General features: G+C 42.5%; 1 protein-coding gene across 4 annotated transcripts in view; it reads left to right on the top strand.

The window, feature by feature from the left end:
* KCNAB1 (potassium voltage-gated channel subfamily A regulatory beta subunit 1) overlaps positions 1 to 20265 on the top strand; it is a 243797-nt gene that overhangs the window by 88426 nt on the left and 135106 nt on the right. The gene's annotated exons all lie outside the window — the stretch shown is intronic.

The raw sequence follows: 20265 nt of genomic DNA, 5'->3' as shown, positions 1-20265 counted from the left end.
GTAACAAGCTGCTGCTGAAAAGCTGACCACCACGTCTCGTGCCTTGCATCAGCCTCTGTTTTCCAAAATGAGGGTTGTGTGTTGAATTAATGCCATTTTCTTGTTGTCAGAGGTAGCTAGAGGGACGGCTGTTAATTTTCTAAATGCCGTGGTGCTTTTTGAACTGAACAGTCAAAAGAATATGTCAAAATCTATATTGACACCAGACACCACTAAAGTTAATTAAAGGAGAGAACTAACATTACCACATCGCAGCTGAATTTTGTACAAAGTGAAGCAGCCAGGACTGTAGCAGCCTACTGAATAAGGACAAGTAATATTTGTAGAGTACTTAACATTAATTAATCCTCCCAACACTTCTGGGGAGTAGGTTTTATTTTCCACATGAGAAGACAGAGAGGTTGAGTGACTTGCCTAAGGCTGAGAGGGAGTCCATGTTGGAATTAGAACTCAGGAGCTCTCAGTGTCTGGTGCGGTGCTGAGACAGCTAGATAATTTCTCTCCCCAGGGACAGTCATGGACAAATGAAAAGTCTTACATAAGCTGCAGGTATAATGTATTGATATGTTTCTTTCCGCACACCACACTCAAGCCAAGCACCCCGATCTCAAACTAAACAATAAGAATAATGCCACCATTAAATTCAAGCCCTCCAGAAGTAGAGCTTGACAGACTGATCCAGGATGGCAATTCCTAGAGTAATAGCGAGAAAGCAACCCACATGTGAGCTACCCAGACCTTGAATTTACTGCTCCCCAATAGGAGAATGGCAGGGAGTGCCGGGGAATGTGTCTTCTCCTCCCCCAGTGTGCTCACTGGCACTACTGATCCAGCAGACGGGGTGTCTTAATTTGGTGCAACAAGTTACTACTCCTCTGGAGTAAGAGGGAAGCAAGGAGGGAACAGTGTGGTGTCTTTGAGGAATAACACCTCCCAGGCTTTTCTTGGGGTGTGCAGCTAACACACCACCTCTTGCTCCAGGCTGTTCATAAAGGCACAATCTAGCTCTTAATTTGCTGCTCCCAGTGAACACATTAAGCTTAGGGCTTGTCTAAACAGTGCATTAGTCCCCACCACCATATCACCCACGACCTGGCCTGTATGGACCTGCTGGCACATGCTAAAAATTCTCTGGTCTGGAAACAGGAGCACATTAACGTGCACTAGGGAACTTTTAGCATGCACCAGCAGGGTCCACATGGGCCAGGTCATGGGCGATGTGCTGGTGAGGACTAGAAGTTACACACCAATACTGTGGACTAAAGTACCATGTAGACAAGCCAGGGGTTTGTCTAGTCCAGTGTCCTCTTTCCCCTGCATAGGTGTATAGCCTGTCACAATCTAGTCATAAACATCGAACTTCTGCTAACAGTGAGCATTGCAAATGTAGGGCGCATTCCTGCTAGGTGCTGAGCACCATCTCCTCCTTCTCCAGTGGGAGCTGAAGGCACTCAGCATCTGTAAGCATTTGGCAAGTGGCAGGATTGGGTCCTTTAATCTGTTTCCAGGGTGCTAAAAATTTACTTCTTAATTATTTCACAAGAAAAGGAAGTGTAGGAATAAATTCAGGCTAAGTAGCACTTACAAGGATTTTTTTTTTAATATGTATACCTTGAAATCAAAGGCAGAAATCATGGGGATCTGAGCTGTAAATCATCACAATTCCAAGAATGCTCAGATAAAATGTAATCCAAAACATTAAATAACACTGCACCAGAGTGAAAGAAATAGACTGCAAGGAAATGATCTCAGGACCAAATGCTGTGGTACACCAGATTTCAAAGAGCAACCTTCAGCAAATTCCTCTTTTGAAGTAATGCATTTGAACATATTCCAGCAAATGGGGACACGGTCTAGAAATAATCATAGGGCAAAAAATGCCACAATATCTAAATGGCTCAGCAAAATATCATTGTTAATAGTATGAAAGGTGTATGATAAAATCTCCAGAAGTAATAGGTAGGTTATGGTAAATAAGTATGTAATCATCCCGTCAGCAGACTGCAATTAGTGACCTCTTACAAACATAAGATCATTGCTATGGGAAACATGGAAATCAGATTGTAATAGAGAGACAATTTTATTAAAAGTCAAATTGGCAATTGGCTAGCTAGTTAAATCTTTTCCAGTTAATTAATTTAGTAGTATATCAGAAATGAAAAGACCAGCCAGCAGAAGGATGCTTGGAAAATGAATTTACAATATAAAACAAGTCTTTCAGAATCAGTGTTATTCATCTCAATGTGGCTGGAATAGTAGCTAGTTTTTGCTTTCTTGAGCAAGAGTCTGTATTGAAAGGATTGCTGGCAGTGCATGCATTTGACTTTCAAAGCCATAGCTTCCATCTCTTCTCCACAATGTCACTTCTGGATTTTTCAATTTTTTAACTTGACTTTAACCATAGAGATGCTGGAGAAAAAAGAACACCTTACAAATAAGAGGTGTTAAAAGTATATAGAAGGCTTGATAAAACAGAATTATGTTGGCATACATTACAGCCATATGATGGTACACGATTAGAAATGATGCATACAAATGTATGATTTTTTAAAAATATTTTGCTATAGAGAAGCATTGTCAGGGCATTGCTTCTATTCCTGGCTCTGGCACTAACCTGCTGTGTGACCTTGACCAAGTCACTTCCCCTTTCTGTTGTTTCCCCATTTGTAAAATGCTGTGTGGTCTACAGGTGAAGTATGCTATATGAAGACTAAGGCCTGGTCTACACTACAAAATTAGGTCATTTTAGCTATATCGCTCAGGGGTGTGAAAAATCCACACTCCCTGAGTGGCGTTGTTAAGCTGACCTACGTCCCCATGTACACAGTGCTAGATTGATGGAAGAATTCTTCTGTCGATCAAGATACCACCTATCGGGGAGGTGGATTACCTGTGCCGACAGGAAAACCTCTCCTGTTGGCATAGGTAGTGTCTACACTGTAGCGTTCCACCGGCCCAAGTGCAGTGCTTCAGTTGTGCTGCTGTAGCATTTCAGGTGTAGTAGACAAGCCCTAAGTGTTATTACGTTATCACATGACACAAAATTGTATGATGGTTGGGTGTTGCAGGATAATGGGATCCAAAGACCAAATCCCAGAAAATTGCCCATTCAGGTTTTAATGGCCCCTAAGACTGCAGTTTTTGTGTTTTGTATTTGCAGAGAGGAAAAGAAAATGAGATGAACAGATGGTGAGAAATACTTTGCTGCTTTTACAGATCCAGACTAACACGGCTACCCCTCTGATATTTGCTAGTAAAGAGTCCTGTTGCACCTTATAAACTAACAGACGTATTGGAGCATACGCTTTCATGGGTGAATACCCACTTCGTCGGATGCATGTAGTGGAAATTCCCAGAGGCAGGTATAAATATGCAAGCAAGAATCAGGCTAGGGATAATGAGGTTAGTTCAATCAGGGAGGATGAGGCCTTCTTCTAGCAGTTGAGGTGTGAACACCAAGGGAGGAGAAACTGCTTTTGTAGTTGGCGAGCCATTCACAGTCTTTGTTTAATCCTGAGCTGATAGTGTCAAATTTGCAAATGAACTGAAGCTCAGCAGTTTCTCGTTGAAGTCTGGTCCTGAAGTTTTTTTGCTGCCGGATGGCTACCTTTAAATCTACTATTGTGTGTCCAGCGAGGTTGAATGAGCCAGTGATGGTGTGGCTGATCTGGTTAGGTCCTGTGATGGTGTCACTGGTGTAGATATGTGGGCAGAGCTGGCATCGAGGTTTGTTGTATGGATTGGTTCCTGAGTTAGAGTTACCATGGTGCGGTGTGTAGTTGCTGGTGAGAATATGCTTCAGGTTGGCAGGTTGTCTGTGGGTGAGGACTGGCCTGCCTCCCAAGGCCTGTGAAAGTAGGGATTGTTGTCCAGGATGGGTTGTAGATCACTGATGATGCTTTGGAGAGGTTTTTGCTGAGGACTGTATGTGATGGCCAGTGAGTTCTGTTGGTTTCTTTCTTGGGCTTGTCTTGCAGCAGGAGGCTTCTGGGTACACGTCTGACTCTGTTGCTCTGTTTCCTTATTTCCTTGTGTGGGTATCGTAGTGTTGAGAATGCTTGGTTCTCACCACACCATCACTGGCCCATTCACCTGCACGTCCACCCATGTAATAAACGCCATCATGTGCCAACAATGCCCCTCTGCTATGTACATCGGCCAAACTAGACAGTCCCTACGTAAAAGGATAAATGGACACAAATCAGGTATTAGGAATGGCAATATACAAAAACCTGTAGGAGAACACTTCAACCTTGCTGGACACTCAGTAGCAGATTTAAAGGTAGCAAATGACATGAGTGAGTAACTGCAGCTCGAACACGAAAATATGTGAAGACATTGAAACAATCACATTTGTGGGGAAGGTTGGTGAATAGGAGGAAATACATAATTACCTGTAAATAACTCAGATAATTTACTACCTTTTGGCTTCATGTGTCCGGTATCTGACCTGCCGTAGTAGAATTGGCACCTCTGCCTAGAAGTCAGCATGGTCAAAAGGAGCTCAACAGCATGAGATGATGTAGTCTATAGGATTAAGCAATAGAGAATGAGCACTGGATTCTTGTGTTGTAATCCCAGCTCTGACCCATCTTCCTTCGGTGACTTCAGTTAAATCACTCAACCTCTCTATCCTGGTAACCCCATCTGTAAAATGGGGAGGATAATACTCCCCTATCAATGTCAAATGTGGGTTGTCAAATATCATTAGTTAACATTTGTAAACATTACTATATAAATGCCAGCATTTTCCCACTTGCACACAAAATTTTCCTATGGCAGGGGGTCCAGCAGCCCCAAACCCCTAATTTTTTGGGGAACTGGCCTTTGAAAAACTTTTCTAGTTGTTGGCAACCATGCTGGGCTCTACTTCTCCTGCAGTGGGAGGCTGGTGATGGTATGCCGTTGGCCCTCAGGTCCTGTTACATAAAATGAGTGGGTAAAGTGTGAAGGTGCAACAGATCATCTCACTGACCTTTTAAAAAATACATTAAAATGAACTTCCATGGGATAGAGACGCTTCTTAGCTCCACTGACTGCTGGAGCATACCAGCTGAGAATCTGGCTCTGCGTCTCCAAGTGTGTCTTGTTTTGTAGACTAAACTCATCGGAGTAAGGGCTATCTAATTTTTTTGGCCATGTTTTGCACTAAGTTTATTGTTGGCACTTAACAAATAGTAAATAAATGATCATTAATAATCACAGTGACCAGGACAGGAGTTGGTTACTTTATGGAGGAGGGGTTAAGAACTTGTTTCACAGACTCATCCAAAAATGCCAAAGCCAGTTCTGCTTCCAAGTACATAAGAATGACCTTGGATAACAAAAGCAGATCCTACATTACAAGACGATACTTATTGCGGAGTTTATTATACAGTTATACATTTGTGCATGGAGGGTGGTGAAAGAATAAAACAAATAATGAATCATACTGAGAAGAGTAGCAACATAGGAGCTACAGGGTTTTAGATTAACATAAGAAGCCTAAATCAAAAGGATGAGTGACATTTCAGATCGTGAAAAGCTTGACTAAGTAAGCAAGGGAAAACATCAAGTCTGAGTGTGAGAAGAGGCTTAGGTTAGATGTAAGAGTACACTGAGTTGTTTTAAAACCATGATTGTTTAAGCATTAGCATGATTTAAAAGCCCAGTGTTCTACTTTTTTGCTTCCTTCCCAAGTAGTCTTACTAGAAGGGTACAAAATATGTACAATGAAATAAGAACTACTGTATTTGAAATGACTTTTTTCCATTTTGAGATCAATTCAAAATAGTTGCATTTTTTTTTTTAAAAATCACATTTTATTAATTTTCTGTGCAAAAAATCTCTGGGGCATGTTCTAAGCAACAACAGGACTTAGCACTGGGTGAAATTTTTTGGCCAAAACTTTTTAAAGCAAAAAAATCCAGATTCAGTGTCACTGAAACATTTTGTGTTTATTTCACCGAATTGTTTGTGTTCTAAAACAAACGAACAAATTTCAAAAAAGTCTAAATGTCTCATTTGTACTTTTTTAAAGGCAAAATGTTTTGATTTTTCAGGTCAAAGCAACTTTGTTTCAAAATTCCTTCAATTTTATTTTAAAAATGCAAAACATTTTTTTTTGGTTTGGGTCCAATAAAGCATTTTGTTGGAATCTGTGAACCTTTTCTTAAATAATTTTATGTAACATGTCATTGTGGCTTTTCCTGAGCCTGTACTGACTTTCCACTGGTTAGGCTCACAATTAAAGTAGCCCTGCTAGACCCCAATTATCACAATAGTAGTGGAGGTGGTGAGTGGGGAATGAGGGCAACCGTACATCATTCCCTCCCAGAGCCCCAGGGCCCTTCGGTGACAAAGATATACAGCCTCAGACCATATATTATCATTTCAACATAGTCTCCCCTGGGGGGAAAATCTGGTAGGGAGAACTTATCAGGGTTCATAGCAAGTACAGATGGCCCTGGTCTTCCACGGATCCCTCAGGATGCCCCAGGTTTGGGGTGGGCCCAAACTCTACTACCCATCAGGATGATATGAAGAATGTCCATGAGAGGATCCTTGTGAAGATTCTCTCATTCAGAGGCTCTGCCCAGAGGTGCCCCCATTGCAGGGGAAAATATGGGCCATTGTATTTCACCAAAACTGTTTTCTTTTTGTGGCAGTGGGGTTTGTTTTATGCATGTTTTATGGCTCATTCCATTCTCTCTCCTCTATGTCCTTGTTGTCCTTCAGTCTCTTGGAAACTATTGGTTAAAAGAACAGAAAGATGCTACAGACTGATCCTGCCAGCCCTAACTCTTTTGAGTAGGCACGCAAGGAAAACAGTGTGACTCTCTAGTGGGGGAGGATTACCCTGATGGCTTTTAGGATCAGGGCCTAAGGACTCAATTCCTGCTTCTGCTTCTCTCCTCTGCTCTGTATGAAGCTACTCTTTTCCTCCCCCACTTTCTTTCTTCTGTCTCTCTTTGAAAGTCAAAACACTTAAAAATGCCTTTCGAGTGTTCAATTTATACCACCCCCACAATCCTCCCTCTTGCTGAGGCAGTCAGCAGTCTGGCCGTGGGCTTGCCTCACACAAATTCAATATGAGTTCATGATGCAGATGTGATATTGTGTGGTGAACAATACCTTCCACTTCAGCAGCTCTTCCCTAGCTCAGAGCCCTTTGTTACCACTTACTCACTGGTAAGGTTTTTCTATAGCTTTCTCTTTCTGAGGGTCAAAACACATGGCAATTCAATCTTAATGGAGATTTTCAGGCTTGTGATTCAGAGCAAGCTTCCCTGTTGAGCAAGCTTCGAGATTGTTGTACTGTATTCTGGGCTCTGGAGGGTAATTTGCATCCAACCAATTTGTTTGAACAGGACTGACCAATCAGGGATCTGTCCTTGCTACTTGGCATTGTTATCAAGAGTGACTCAGGTATAAGAGCCTTAATTTAAGTGACTTGAAAGATCAAATTTGTATTGTAAAAAAAGACCAGCCAATCAACCAAACAAAACTGATTTGTGTAGAGCCCTTCGAAGCCTCAATATTCTTCCGTGGCTGTCGATGGGTGTTGCTTGAGTGATCCTGGTTTGTGTGGGGTTCACTTCCAAACAATCCAGGCTTGTTCAGACCTACTCTGTTCTGTTCAGCTTCTTGTACTCAATTCATCATCACAGTATCCAAAAGCCTTATGGAAAACATATGCAGAATTTTAAAGTGATGAAATTATGAGATTCTATAGTAATTACTATAAGACTCCTACAGAAGTTACATAGAGAATTATGTTTCTGTTGCAGGATTCCATAGAATTTGTATATAAATCAATATTCTATAAGCTTCTGAAGGGAATCTGTATCCTTAAACTATCCATTAATATAATTGGCAAAATCTTTTCGTCATATACTTAGCCCTTAACAGTGAGCCTTGGCAACCTCCATGTTAAGCTGATTCCAGTCCTACGCTAGGTGTAGCAATTGAGAATCCCAACCAAAAGATGCGCTCCATGCTTATATTCCTCCCTGATTACTGTAACAATGCTGCAGCACCAACCAAGCTTCCCACAGGCCTTTCATCGGTGAAATACCCTGTGAAGTTGCACTTTAAGTGACCACTTGCCTCAGCCCCACTGTATAAACGAGGAATATTCAGAATAGTTAAGATATAACAAGAACTAAGTCAGCCTCACTTCAGTCCCTGGAAAAATCATGGAGCAGGTCCTCAAAGAATCAATCCTGAAGCACTTGCATGAGAGGAAAGTGATCAGGAACAGCCAGCATGGATTCACCAAGGGAAGGTCATGCCTGACTAATCTAATCGCCTTCTATGATGAGATTACTGGTTCTGTGGATGAAGGGAAAGCAGTGGATGTATTGTTTCTTGACTTTAGCAAAGCTTTTGACACGGTCTCCCACAGTATTCTTGTCAGCAAGTTAAGGAAGTATGGGCTGGATGAATGCACTACAAGGTGGGTAGAAAGCTGGCTAGATTGTCGGGCTCAACGGGTAGTTATCAATGGCTCCATGTCTAGTTGGCAGCCGGTATCAAGTGGAGTGCCCCAAGGGTTGGTCCTGGGGCCGGTTTTGTTCAATATCTTCATAAATGATCTGGAGGATGGTGTGGATTGCACTCTCAGCAAATTTGCGGATGATACTAAACTGGGAGGAGTGGTAGATACGCTGGAGGGGAGGGATAGGATACAGAAGGACCTAGACAAATTGGAGAATTGGGCCAAAAGAAATCTGATGAGGTTCAATAAGGATAAGTGCAGGGTCCTGCACTTAGGACGGAAGAACCCAATGCACAGCTACAGACTAGGGACCGAATGGCTAGGCAGCAGTTCTGCGGAAAAGGACCTAGGGGTGACAGTGGACGAGAAGCTGGATATGAGTCAGCAGTGTGCCCTTGTTGCCAAGAAGGCCAATGGCATTTTGGGATGCATAAGTAGGGGCATAGCGAGCAGATCGAGGGACGTGATCGTTCCCCTCTATTCGACATTGGTGAGGCCTCATCTGGAGTACTGTGTCCAGTTTTGGGCCCCACACTTCAAGAAGGATGTGGATAAATTGGAGAGAGTCCAGCGAAGGGCAACAAAAATGATTAGGGGTCTGGAACACATGAGTTATGAGGAGAGGCTGAGGGAGCTGGGATTGTTTAGCCTGCAGAAGAGAAGAATGAGGGGGGATTTGATAGCTGCTTTCAACTACCTGAAAGGGGGTTCCAAAGAGGATGGCTCTAGACTGTTCTCAATGGTATCAGATGACAGAACGAGGAGTAATGGTCTCAAGCTGCAGTGGGGGAGGTTTAGATTGGATATTAGGAAAAACTTTTTCACTAAGAGGGTGGTGAAACACTGGAATGCGTTACCTAGGGAGGTGGTAGAATCTCCTTCCTTAGAGGTTTTTAAGGTCAGGCTTGACAAAGCCCTGGCTGGGATGATTTAACTGGGAATTGGTCCTGCTTCGAGCAGGGGGTTGGACTAGATGACCTTCTGGGGTCCCTTCCAACCCTTATATTCTATGATTCTAAGTCAGTCCACAAATAAAATTTGAAACGGAAATTTAAAATTTGAGCTGGCAAGGAAGTTTCTCTACACCTACAGTCCCCTTTTGTGGGGGATTACCACACAGTGGGCTATTGAGTGATACCAGCCACTAACTTTCTCAAGGCTATTGATTTGTTTGTATAAAAACAAACATCTTCTGTATTTTCCACAGTATGCATCCAATTAAATGAGCTGTAGCTCACGAAAGCTTATGCTCAAATAAATTGGTTAGTCTCTAAGGTGCCACAAGTACTCCTTTTCTTTTTGCGAATACAGACTAACATGGCTGTTACTCTGAAACCAGTCCTATGTAGGACACAAAAGCCCTCAACCAATCTAACATCTGTGCCCCAGATGCTTCCTGGGAGCACTATGTTTTGCAGGCTGCTGGAACAGGTCAGTAGGTGGCTACCCCAGCAAATGAACCTCCTGCTATGAACCAGGTTGATACAGCTGAAATAAAAATCTGATTTAGGCATCAAGTAGAAATCAATTGTTATTCCAGCACTACATGTATCAACGTTGGACCTTCAAAAAAATTATGCTGCTTTGCATACTCAGACTTGTCATAGCTGCCATTCAATAAATAAAGAGTTGAGAGTGTTGAGTATTAAGAAAATTCAAGTATAATGTCTAGATGAGGGGATAGCATGTACTGAAAATGACCATCATTCATTATAATGTCAGATAAGAGAGAGAATGTTGAGTGGGATGCTCTGGGATAATTTATAGTATATTGGTAATTCTGTAACTGTGAAGTGATAAAGGTAAGTGATTTATAAAAGTTGTATATTACATGGGTAGGGATTTGAAAGAAAATAACCCAGTTTAATCTCATAACATGATTTGTTTATACCTTTATTTGATTAAACATTCTGCAGGTGATATTTTTCATAGACCATGCTCAGGATACTCTTCCCTTTTGGGTTTGGTTTGTCTGCACCGTGTGCCGGTTTTGTTGTTATTGTTGGGGGCTTTGTAAACGTTGTTCCTGCTTTGGGATTTAGGGCTTCATTGTGCTTTTCATGGCACTGGCTCATGCTGGGGGAAACAAGGAGTCTCACTGCCCCACAAGAAACTCCAGGAGGCAGTGTACTCAAGAGAGGCACAATTCCTCCTGCAGTTCCTGGGGCAATGCAGCCAAGAAACAGTATTGCCAACCCGAAAGGTTCAAAAATTATGAACCCAGCCTCCAGAAATCATGAGATTTTTTTTAAAAAACTAGTTTTTAAGCCAATAATAACATTTGGAGACATTTTTTGCCTTTTGGTTTGAGCCTTTATAATTCACGTTTTCATGTGTTTCTTCATGGACATGAAGGATAGAAATGTAGTTTATTTTTAAATGAAGGCTGAGCATCTCACATAATCACAGGACTACAAAAGCTGGGGCTTGGAGCAAAACTCTAAATATAACAAGACTCAAGACGAAATTGCATGAGTTGTCAGCACAGAAGGAGACCCTTAAGCAGGTGCAGCATGTGTTTCTCTTCTGCTGCTGGGTAACTCTGCCACACAGAGATCTCCTATAAGCCCTTTATTGCCTCCTTTTCACAGGTTAGGGCTGAAAGTGACAGTAGACCTGCAGTGTCCTTGTTGTCCATGAATGAGAGGTCTTCCATCTCACCTGGTTCCTGCGCAGGGGTAGGGGTTGGAGGATCCTTGTGCTTTTCTCTTTGTGCACCCTTGAAAGTAGGAGAACATAAGAACGGCCATAGTGGGTCAGACCAAAGGTCCATCAAGCAGAGTATCCTGTCCTCTGACAGTGGCCAATGGCAGGTGCCCCAAAGGGAATGAACCTACAGGCTATCATCAAGTGATCCATGTCCTGTCACCCAATCCCCGTTTCTGGCAAACAGAGGCTAGGGACACCATTCCTGCCCATCTTGGCTAATAGCCATTGATGGACCTATCTTCCATGAATCTATTTAGCTCCCTTTTGAACCCCATCATAGTACTGGCGTTCACAACATCCTCTAGCAAGGAGTTCCAGAGGTTGACAGTGCGTTGTGTGAAAAAATTCTTTCTTGTGTTTGTTTTAAACCTGCTACCTATTAATTTCATTTGGTGGCCCCTTGTTCTTGTATTATGAGAAGGAGTAAATAACACTTCCTTATTTACTTTCTCTATACCACTCATGATTTTATAGACCTCTATCATATCCCCCCTTAGTCACCTCTTTTCCAAGCTGAAAAGTACCAGTCTTATTAATCTCTCCTCATACGGAAGCCATTCTATACCCCTAATCTGGTCCATAATGAATCATATTGCTTTTCTATTGTAAATTATATTCAAGTCAATTAATGCAAACCCATCTGATTTTTGTTTGTCCTAAATAAAAAAAAAAAAACCAACACCTTGTGTGCACTGGGTTGTTTATGTGGGACACATTGAACACAATTCAGCCCTGTCTTAACTGAAAGCAGCTCATACTGAATTCTATGGGAGTGGTGTCCAATCACCTGAATTTGACCCACTGGCGTGTATTAAAGATACAGAGAGAAAGGGGGAGACTAAACACGTCATGGGAATTCTGAAGCCGAGACCTGTAATAAGCCACAAATTTAAAGATATGGTGGGTCATATTTTAGGCCTCATTCACTGGATGATTCCATCCTTTCAGTGAAGCCTGTTCTCCTTTTAATGTAACATCTTATTACTTGTAATTAACCTGGGGCATCATAGGCACCGGTTAAACAAAATCTGCACAAGCAACTCCTGTCAGCTGATCAAGAGGAAGAATTGGCCCTGGAAAAGACCACTCAGCCCACTTCCCACCTGGAGGTTGAGTATCAGGAAGGAAGCCAGTTAGGGCACTATAAAGGGAAAACTTTGGTGATATTATACGAAAAGGTGTCCTAGGCTAAGGAGGTGAAGGAAACCTTAGAACCTGTACAGAGTACATTTGTCCAGCAGTCCTTGGCTTATGGGAGTGAGGCTCTCCTTCAATATACAGCCTATCGACTGAGTTTATAGAACACCAGACACTCTAGCATATAGTGACTTGGGCTATCTTATGCGAGCCAGAGCCCACACACGGGCTACTTCGCTGCATAAAGAGGAGAGGACGTCATGGTACATCTCCCAGAAACGATATTTACTTCTTATGAGACATCATCCTAAAGTTTCATTTCTTGTTTATTATGGTAGCAGCACGTTTCATTTCCTGACCTAATGGACTATGTGTCTGGAGTAAAGATTCTTGGTAAGTGTTTCTTTCTTGTGCTGACTTAATTAAATGGCAACTATAATGAGCCACTATAAAAGACACACAAATGTATTTAGTTTTTCAACTTTTTGAAGAGTCTCTCAGGTGATTGACCTTTGGAATCTCAGCTGAATCACACTAAATGCCCTAGATGATACCTTGTCTCGTAAAGAAAGTGTGCATCAACTGTGGTCTAATTAGTTGGTAAAATAGGAGAGAGGGCCAATCCTCAGCCCACCCAGGTGAATGGTAAATCACCACTTGAGTTCAATGGATGCAAGGTCACATCCATGTTGTGTGTGTGCTCACTAAATATAAGAGATTTATTTCATTCCGTAAGCGTTACAGCTATACATCAAGGTAGACTGGTGGAGGGGAAGGACGAGTGAGGAGGGCACAGAGAAGGTGTGGGTCATTCCCGTATTTTCCCTACATCGATGCTACTTTTAGTAGCAGGCACTAGGGGTGAGAAGGGGAAGCATGCAGGTCCTTTCTAAGGGCCTATTCTGAAAGGGGAAGAACACCCTAACTCCCACTGAAGCCAATGGGAGTTAGGGGTATTAAGCACGTCTCAGGATCTTACCTTAAAAGTGCCAGAATGCCCTACATCGGCAGGATGGCTCAATAACCCTACATCTGGCCAGCCCTGCTCCTTCTCTTCTCTCCCACTTGTCTCAGTATAGTAAGGAGACCATTTTGCCCTATGTATTTTGAGCATGATTAATAAAGTGTATTCATTACAGTAGCCAGCATCTGTTTAAGCTTTAAATTACATAACCATCATACCCATCCACTGCCATGCAGCAGTGCATTTGAAGAGGATTCTATTACTTGGAGGCAGCTCTAACTTGAGTTTCAGCCATTCACCCTCTCTTACTGATTCATCTGTTCTAGAATGAATGAATTAATTAAATGAATAATTGCCATCTCTTCCTTCCCCTACATCACAGGTGACAAATATCATTCCTGCCATATGGCACAAGCTGTATCTTCAACACATACTCTCTCTCCTCCCACTCCCCTTTTTCTTTAATTAAAATGACCGTCAATTTTAAAAAGCCCCCAGATTTGGTCTCCCTGATTCAATGCATCTCCCAGGTGCCCCAGACTCACTCCCCACTAGTACAATCCTGATCACTTTCTGAACTGTCAGCAGCTGGCCAGCTACAGACACGACTCTCGGATGGACGTGGATCATGAGTAAATCATGTTACTGCATTCTCACTCTACCTGGACTTTTTTGCCACCAGAAGCCTTCAGCCCGAATTCCAACAGTGCAGCATATCACGCCCTAATCTATTAAATGATTGCTAATGCCGCTATAAAGATGTTCTGTTTTCTCTCCATTCCACAGCAGGAAGAGGAGGACACACGTGTCAGTACCAGTCAAATGTGGCTTGGGGACGTCATTAGCTACTTGGCAGGTACATATGCGTAGAAGTCAAGCATTTCAAATGTGGGAGCCTGAAATTAGGCTCCTAAATTCAGTTAAGCCCCTAACAAGAGGCCTGATTTTCAAGAGTGCTGCATATGCAGCAGCCCCAGTTGAGGTTGGGGCAGCTGCTGGGTGCTCAGTACTTTTGAGGATCAGGCCACTAATTTAAGCACCTAACTGTGAAACTAGGAACCTAATTCAAGGCTTCCATTTTTGAAAATCATGACCAGAGTGCCATGTAATTTTGGGGTGTCAAAACCTGGAGGGGAAAGAAGATGGGGAGTTGGTACCCAAAGAGGTGTGTTCTGTCCTGTCAGTTCAGTGTGGTTTCTGGGAGTGGAGCAAAGTTTCTACCACCCTAGTTCTTGAACAGATGCAGACTGAGGACCAGATTTTTAGGCACCTAAGGATGCAGATAGGCACCTAGTAGGATTTTCAAAAGCACTTAAGTCACCTAAATACCTCTAAAAATCTGGCCCTCAGTGACCAGTAGTTTTGTGTTCCTGGAAATGATCATGCTGCCTGATGATGGAGGCTGGTATGTAGGTATGTAGAGGACTGTCACTCAACAGGGATGCCTGGACATCCCTGGGTGTGGGGCCAGGATTTCCTGTGGATTCTCTGGCTCTGAGGTTGGTAGGCCACAGCCCAGCCTGTATTCTGTGATCATAGAATCCTAGAATATCAGGGTTGGAAGGGACCTCAGGAGGTCATCTAGTCCAACCCCCTGCTGAAAGCAGGACCAATCCCCAATTTTTGCCCATGATAGCCCATCCTATTTTCAAAATGAGTAACTATGAAAATGTAACAAATGTTTCCTTATCCAGTCCTTCCACTGGCTTTCTCTTGCCTTCTGTGTTCAATTAAAACTTGTCCTTTCCTTCAAAGCCCTCCAAAATTTCATTCTTGTCTCCATTAGAGTTTTTATTTAATTTCCTTTTGGCTCAAGTAGCAGATCCCTTTCCCCTTCACCTCTTTCAGTTAAGCCTACTTCAGTGCTGACCCCTGCGTCTGGAGGTGCCACTTCCTTTCCCAGTGTAAGGACAGCCATTTTCAATTCAAATCCCTACTTGAAACATGCTTCCTCCACAAGGCCCCTAAATGCTAACCCATATCAATAAAACGCTGTCAACACTGTTAGTTAACAAACAAAAAACCAACTTTGAATGTTGCACCAGGATATTTCAGTGTCTGATCATTGTCTGTCATTTACAGCCTAATTCCAATCTTGCATGCATGAAAACTCTACTGTCACTCAATTAGTCTCATCTGAGTTGCTCCTAGTTTACATCAGTGCAACTGAGAGCACAGTTGTGCCCTTACCCTGTAAACTCATCAGGGTAGAAATTGTGTTTTTTTGAGTTTTGTTCAGCTGTGACTCCATTGTCAGCACGTATCTTACTGCTAAATAATAATTCAAATAATCGTGATCACAGAATATGTTAAACAAGTGCTAGTTTAATGCAAGATGTATTACAAGGAACTAGGACATAACTCAGTGACTATCGTAAGGAGCTGAAATAGCTGTCATAATGAGGTTTATGTGGCTGCCAGCCTATCTTTAATTTGATTTAAAACCAGTACCTTTTTCCTGTCAAAAATTTTCACTTGCAAAAATTTTCTTAGCATGAATTTTGTGGACCTTTAATGAACAGCAAATTATAATTGGCTCTCCGCAATACACATCATGAGTTAATCAGGGAAACAGGTGATCTAGCGAGAGGATATTTTATTTGATGAAGAAATGCTTCAATGTTACTTAAGTGAGTTAAAAAGACTTGCAAGTAGCTATGAGAATGAAAATGCCGTCCCAAATTGCTAGGAGTAATGGGATAAAATCAAGCGAAGAAAAACTTAGGCTAAATAGTAGAGAACATTTCCTGACCGTGAGATGCACTGAATTGTGGCATAATGTCTCAAAGAGAGTGATGGGAGCCTCATTGCATGGGACATTTAAAAGCTAGACTGAACAAAAAATAAACTGAAGGGGAAAATCCTACATTGGTAGGGGAATGAACTAGATGCGCTTAAACTTTTTGCATTTCTGATTACATTAAAAAAATATTGGGCCAGATTTTCAGCTGTGCCAAGTTTTATACTTCATGCAGTGAAGAGAGCAGGGGTGGAAGAGAATGATGGCTCCTAGGCTATCTTTTCAGCTCCCCCAATCCTGGGCCAGCCAGGGACCAATTCAGCCCCTGGTATATGAAAGCTCCTGAAGGCCATTATAAAATACACAGGCTGAAGCAATCCCATAGAAACCACTGTGCCAGCTGAGGATCAGGCAGAGCACCATGACCTACACCTTGCCCGCCCCCACTTGCCTCCTATGTGGAGTGAGAGGAGTACAGCCGATGTAGCCAGCTCTGTGGCATCTGACGATTGTTCTATGTTGGAATCCATGGTGGCTCCTTTTAGGACCCTTTTCTGCCTGCTTTGTTCTGTGCAGTAGGGGATGAGAATCTGGCCCATTTAAGACCTTATTAAATATCTTTTAATGTCAATGTATAAGCTGACATTTTCCCCTTTACAGGTTGTGTCTTGGTCAGATATGGTCAGGTAGACTCACTGTCTCTCTTGCACACACATGCATGTCCAAAAATTAACAAAGAAAAAAATAGCTACTGAAATACCCATCCTATAGCTGTAGCCTATAGCTACCCTCCTTTCTCTATGCTCTAGCGATCCTACTTCCAGCCCAGTCCCGTGTTCTGCAACCTCATTTCTAGAAGGCTGAGCTTTTCCGGGAAATTATGCTACATTAGGGCCCAATTTTGGTGCTGCTCCACCATGTGTATAATTCCAATTCACTTGATTATATGCCACTCCTGATGACCTCAGTGGTGGCACTTCCATGCAAGAAGCAGCAAAAGAATCAGATCCTAAGAAGCAAAGCCATCCCACCCACCACAGGTGCGAAAGGTCCAACAGGCAGCTTGTATGGTTCTGCAGGGAGGCCCCATGAATGTGGGGCACCCACATTGGGGGGGGTCTAGAATCATGGTGTGCCTGGATGCGCCATGTGACTTAGTATGCTGGAGAGTGGCGAAGGCTTGGGAAGGTGGAAACATGGCTTCTGCATCTGTCACTACATTCATCTAAAGGCTAAGCCTCCTGGTGCATTCTCTTTCCAATGTGGCTTCTGCAGTTTTGTCCAATAAGAGTCCTGAAGGACGGGAAAATTCCTTCTTTCTCTGAGCTCAGTGGAATTCCTCAGCATACAGCCCATTTACTCTGGTTGCAATTTTGCTTTTAGTGAATAAGCATTTCTGGCACTGTGATTCATGCAAACGCCACCTTCTGTGAGTGGCAAGCATGGCATTCCACCCTGGCAAAGCTCACAGCATTATTGTACCCCCACAGGTTCTGGGGGATGTGCCCATGTGTAGAGTTAAAATAAAGACGTCAGTTACAACTAGAATTCTTTTGTGATGATGGGAGTCCAGAATTTCCTGTTTTTGTAATATTGTCAGAGCCAAAAATATCATTAAGATGCAGAATTATTTACTTTTCTTTGGGATATTTTTAAAATTTTACAGAACTTTGTTTAAATACAGCGATGCAATGAAATTAACATGAGTTATTACCATGCTGTTACATGCAGATTTTTTTTTTTGACAAGGGGTGAGTTTTAAAATGGTTTGTAGTGGATTTAGTGCTGGTGAAAGATTCTTGGTGGATACCTTTTACAGAATGACCTTACAGAACACATGAAACATGCCGCTTACCCAATAATAAACACACATGAACACATAAATAATAAAACACACATGAACACATGAAACATGCCGCTTACCCACATTATATCTCACACTTGTTGTCCGTACAACTATCTGGGTGTTGGCCTCTCCACTGAGACAGTCAATTAATACTAAATAAGTTGGTGATTTTGTGATCTGGACACCTCTCTGCTAGGAACTAAATTAGGCTTGGTTTGAAGCTGGAGTAGGTCAATGCACACTGGGGAAATTGTATTGTACAGTAGCAGGGTCCACATGGATAGGTAGTGTACTGTAGATTTTATACCCCAGTTTGCTATGCAGTAACTGTTCCTCTAGATAAGCCCTGAGGCTATTACCTTATTTTGAACAATGGCTGCTGTACAATGATCACAGCTTTGGCACACTGCATTTCTGAGTGAGATTTGAATAGGTGACTGGAAAGTGACACACACACGATTTATAGCCCAGTGATTTGTTGGGTGTCTTGCATACCTATCTGAGAGCAAAAACTGGCCAGTAAGTTCTTAATATTTCCACTATTACTGAACATGAAAATAGTAAATATGACTTAATACACATGAAAAATATTTGTACCATAAACTGAATAATTTAATTTTAATTGTAAAAAAGCTTAAATATCTTAGTGTTGTCTTGTCAATGCCACTCTTCCGTGGTAAAGACATTTTAAAAATATTTCCAGTAATCTAGGATTATTTTCTTTGCTGCTCAAGTGTCATTGATAGCAGTGGATCTATTGCTTCCTGTGGCCCAAAATGTGCAAAATGTTAAGGCATAGAGAATTTAAGTGACTTGCCAAAGGTCACACAGCAAGAAAATGTAATTATAGTTGATAATTGGGCTGGGGAGAGAGAGGCTGGTTATGAGAGAGAGAGAGAGGGGTATGGAACAGATGTTAATTTGTTCTTAGAGAAATATAATTAGGCTTGAAGGATTAGATTTTTATCAGCAAACGCTGATAAATGTCAATGTCACCATCCACACACAGACCGATGAAAAAATATTTCCATCAACAATAATAGAAATGTACAGATAGGCAAAATAAGAAAAATGCTATTTGAGAACCTACTAGAGCTTGATTTAAGGCTGTTTATTTTATATTTTTTGATGTTGCCAATTTGTGTTTTAAGAGTTATAAAGCTGCAACTTCTTGACTCTATGACCACTGTCATTAAATAATTATTGTCTGACCTCCCCCTTAAGTTATGGCAACTGTGGAAATTTAAAATAGATAAAAATAGGGCGGGGGGGGGAGGAATCTTAAACCCCATAATTTTGTGCAATTGTGAAAATTTAAATAGGAAAATATGCTTAAAATAAATGATATCCATCAAAATTATAAAAAAATGGAATTCTGCCAAGCCTAAATACAATTTGTGTTCAAAAGCATTTCTAATACTGCAAAAGAGAATATAACATTAAATTTCTAGGAATCATAGTTCAATTTTCCAGATTTCTATAACTGCCATGAAAGGTATACCCACAAAGGGGTACTGTGTGTTTCTTCAGAAAGAAATTTGTTTTCTAGAGAAGCAAGCTTAGGTCATTTACTTCTTGGGGAATTCTGCACCACTCTGTGTGTGTGTGTACATGCAGAATTCATGCCCCCTGCTGATTTCTTTGCTTCCCCGCAGAAAAATGATTTCTGATTGGGAAGCAAAGGGGAGCTGCAAGAGTCGTCATGCACCCCTCCCCAACAGGTGCATTGTTTTGGATGCCCAGAGCAGCCAAAACAAAGGTAAATCACTGCGGGGTTGGGGATGCTCTGGCCAGTGGTTCCTTCCTTGAGCTGGTCTCAGCTGCTACTCCTGGCTGGGCTGGAGGAGGGGACTTCTACAAGCAGTGGCTGGGCTGGGTCAGACACACCCATCCCCAGAAACCTTCCCCAGTTGCACACACTGCTTCCTGCCTCTATCACTCCTCAGTCAGGAGGGGTCATGTATGGGGATCTGCTCCTCCATCCACCCAATCCGCATGCATCTGGATCCCCACCCCTGCATCCAGAGCAATCCCGCTGAGTCCCCTGCACACAAACCCCGACAAGCCCATCCCATTGAGCACCAACCAGCTACACCCAGACCCCTACCCCGCCAAGCACCCCCACACACATCCAGACCCCCCACTGCAGAGTCACATTCTTCCTGCACTTGAAACCCCCAACAAGCCCCTGTGCATCCCAATCCCCCCCCGAAGACACCCTACCAAGCCACCAACACCCAGATTGCTCCACACAGAACCCTCTCACCCCAAATCTGGATCCCCCACACTAAGCCCCTCCACACTTGGATTATGCTGGGCTAAGTCTGCCTGCCCCACACATGGATTGGGGGCAGGCAGTGTGAGACTCTGTCCCTCTTGCTCTCTATCTT

Source organism: Caretta caretta, chromosome 9 (assembly GCF_965140235.1).
Source record: "Caretta caretta isolate rCarCar2 chromosome 9, rCarCar1.hap1, whole genome shotgun sequence".
Classification (NCBI taxonomy): Eukaryota; Metazoa; Chordata; order Testudines; family Cheloniidae; genus Caretta; species Caretta caretta.
The sequence above is the reverse complement of the archived record's forward strand: the minus strand, read 5'-3'. Positions and strand labels throughout refer to the sequence as shown.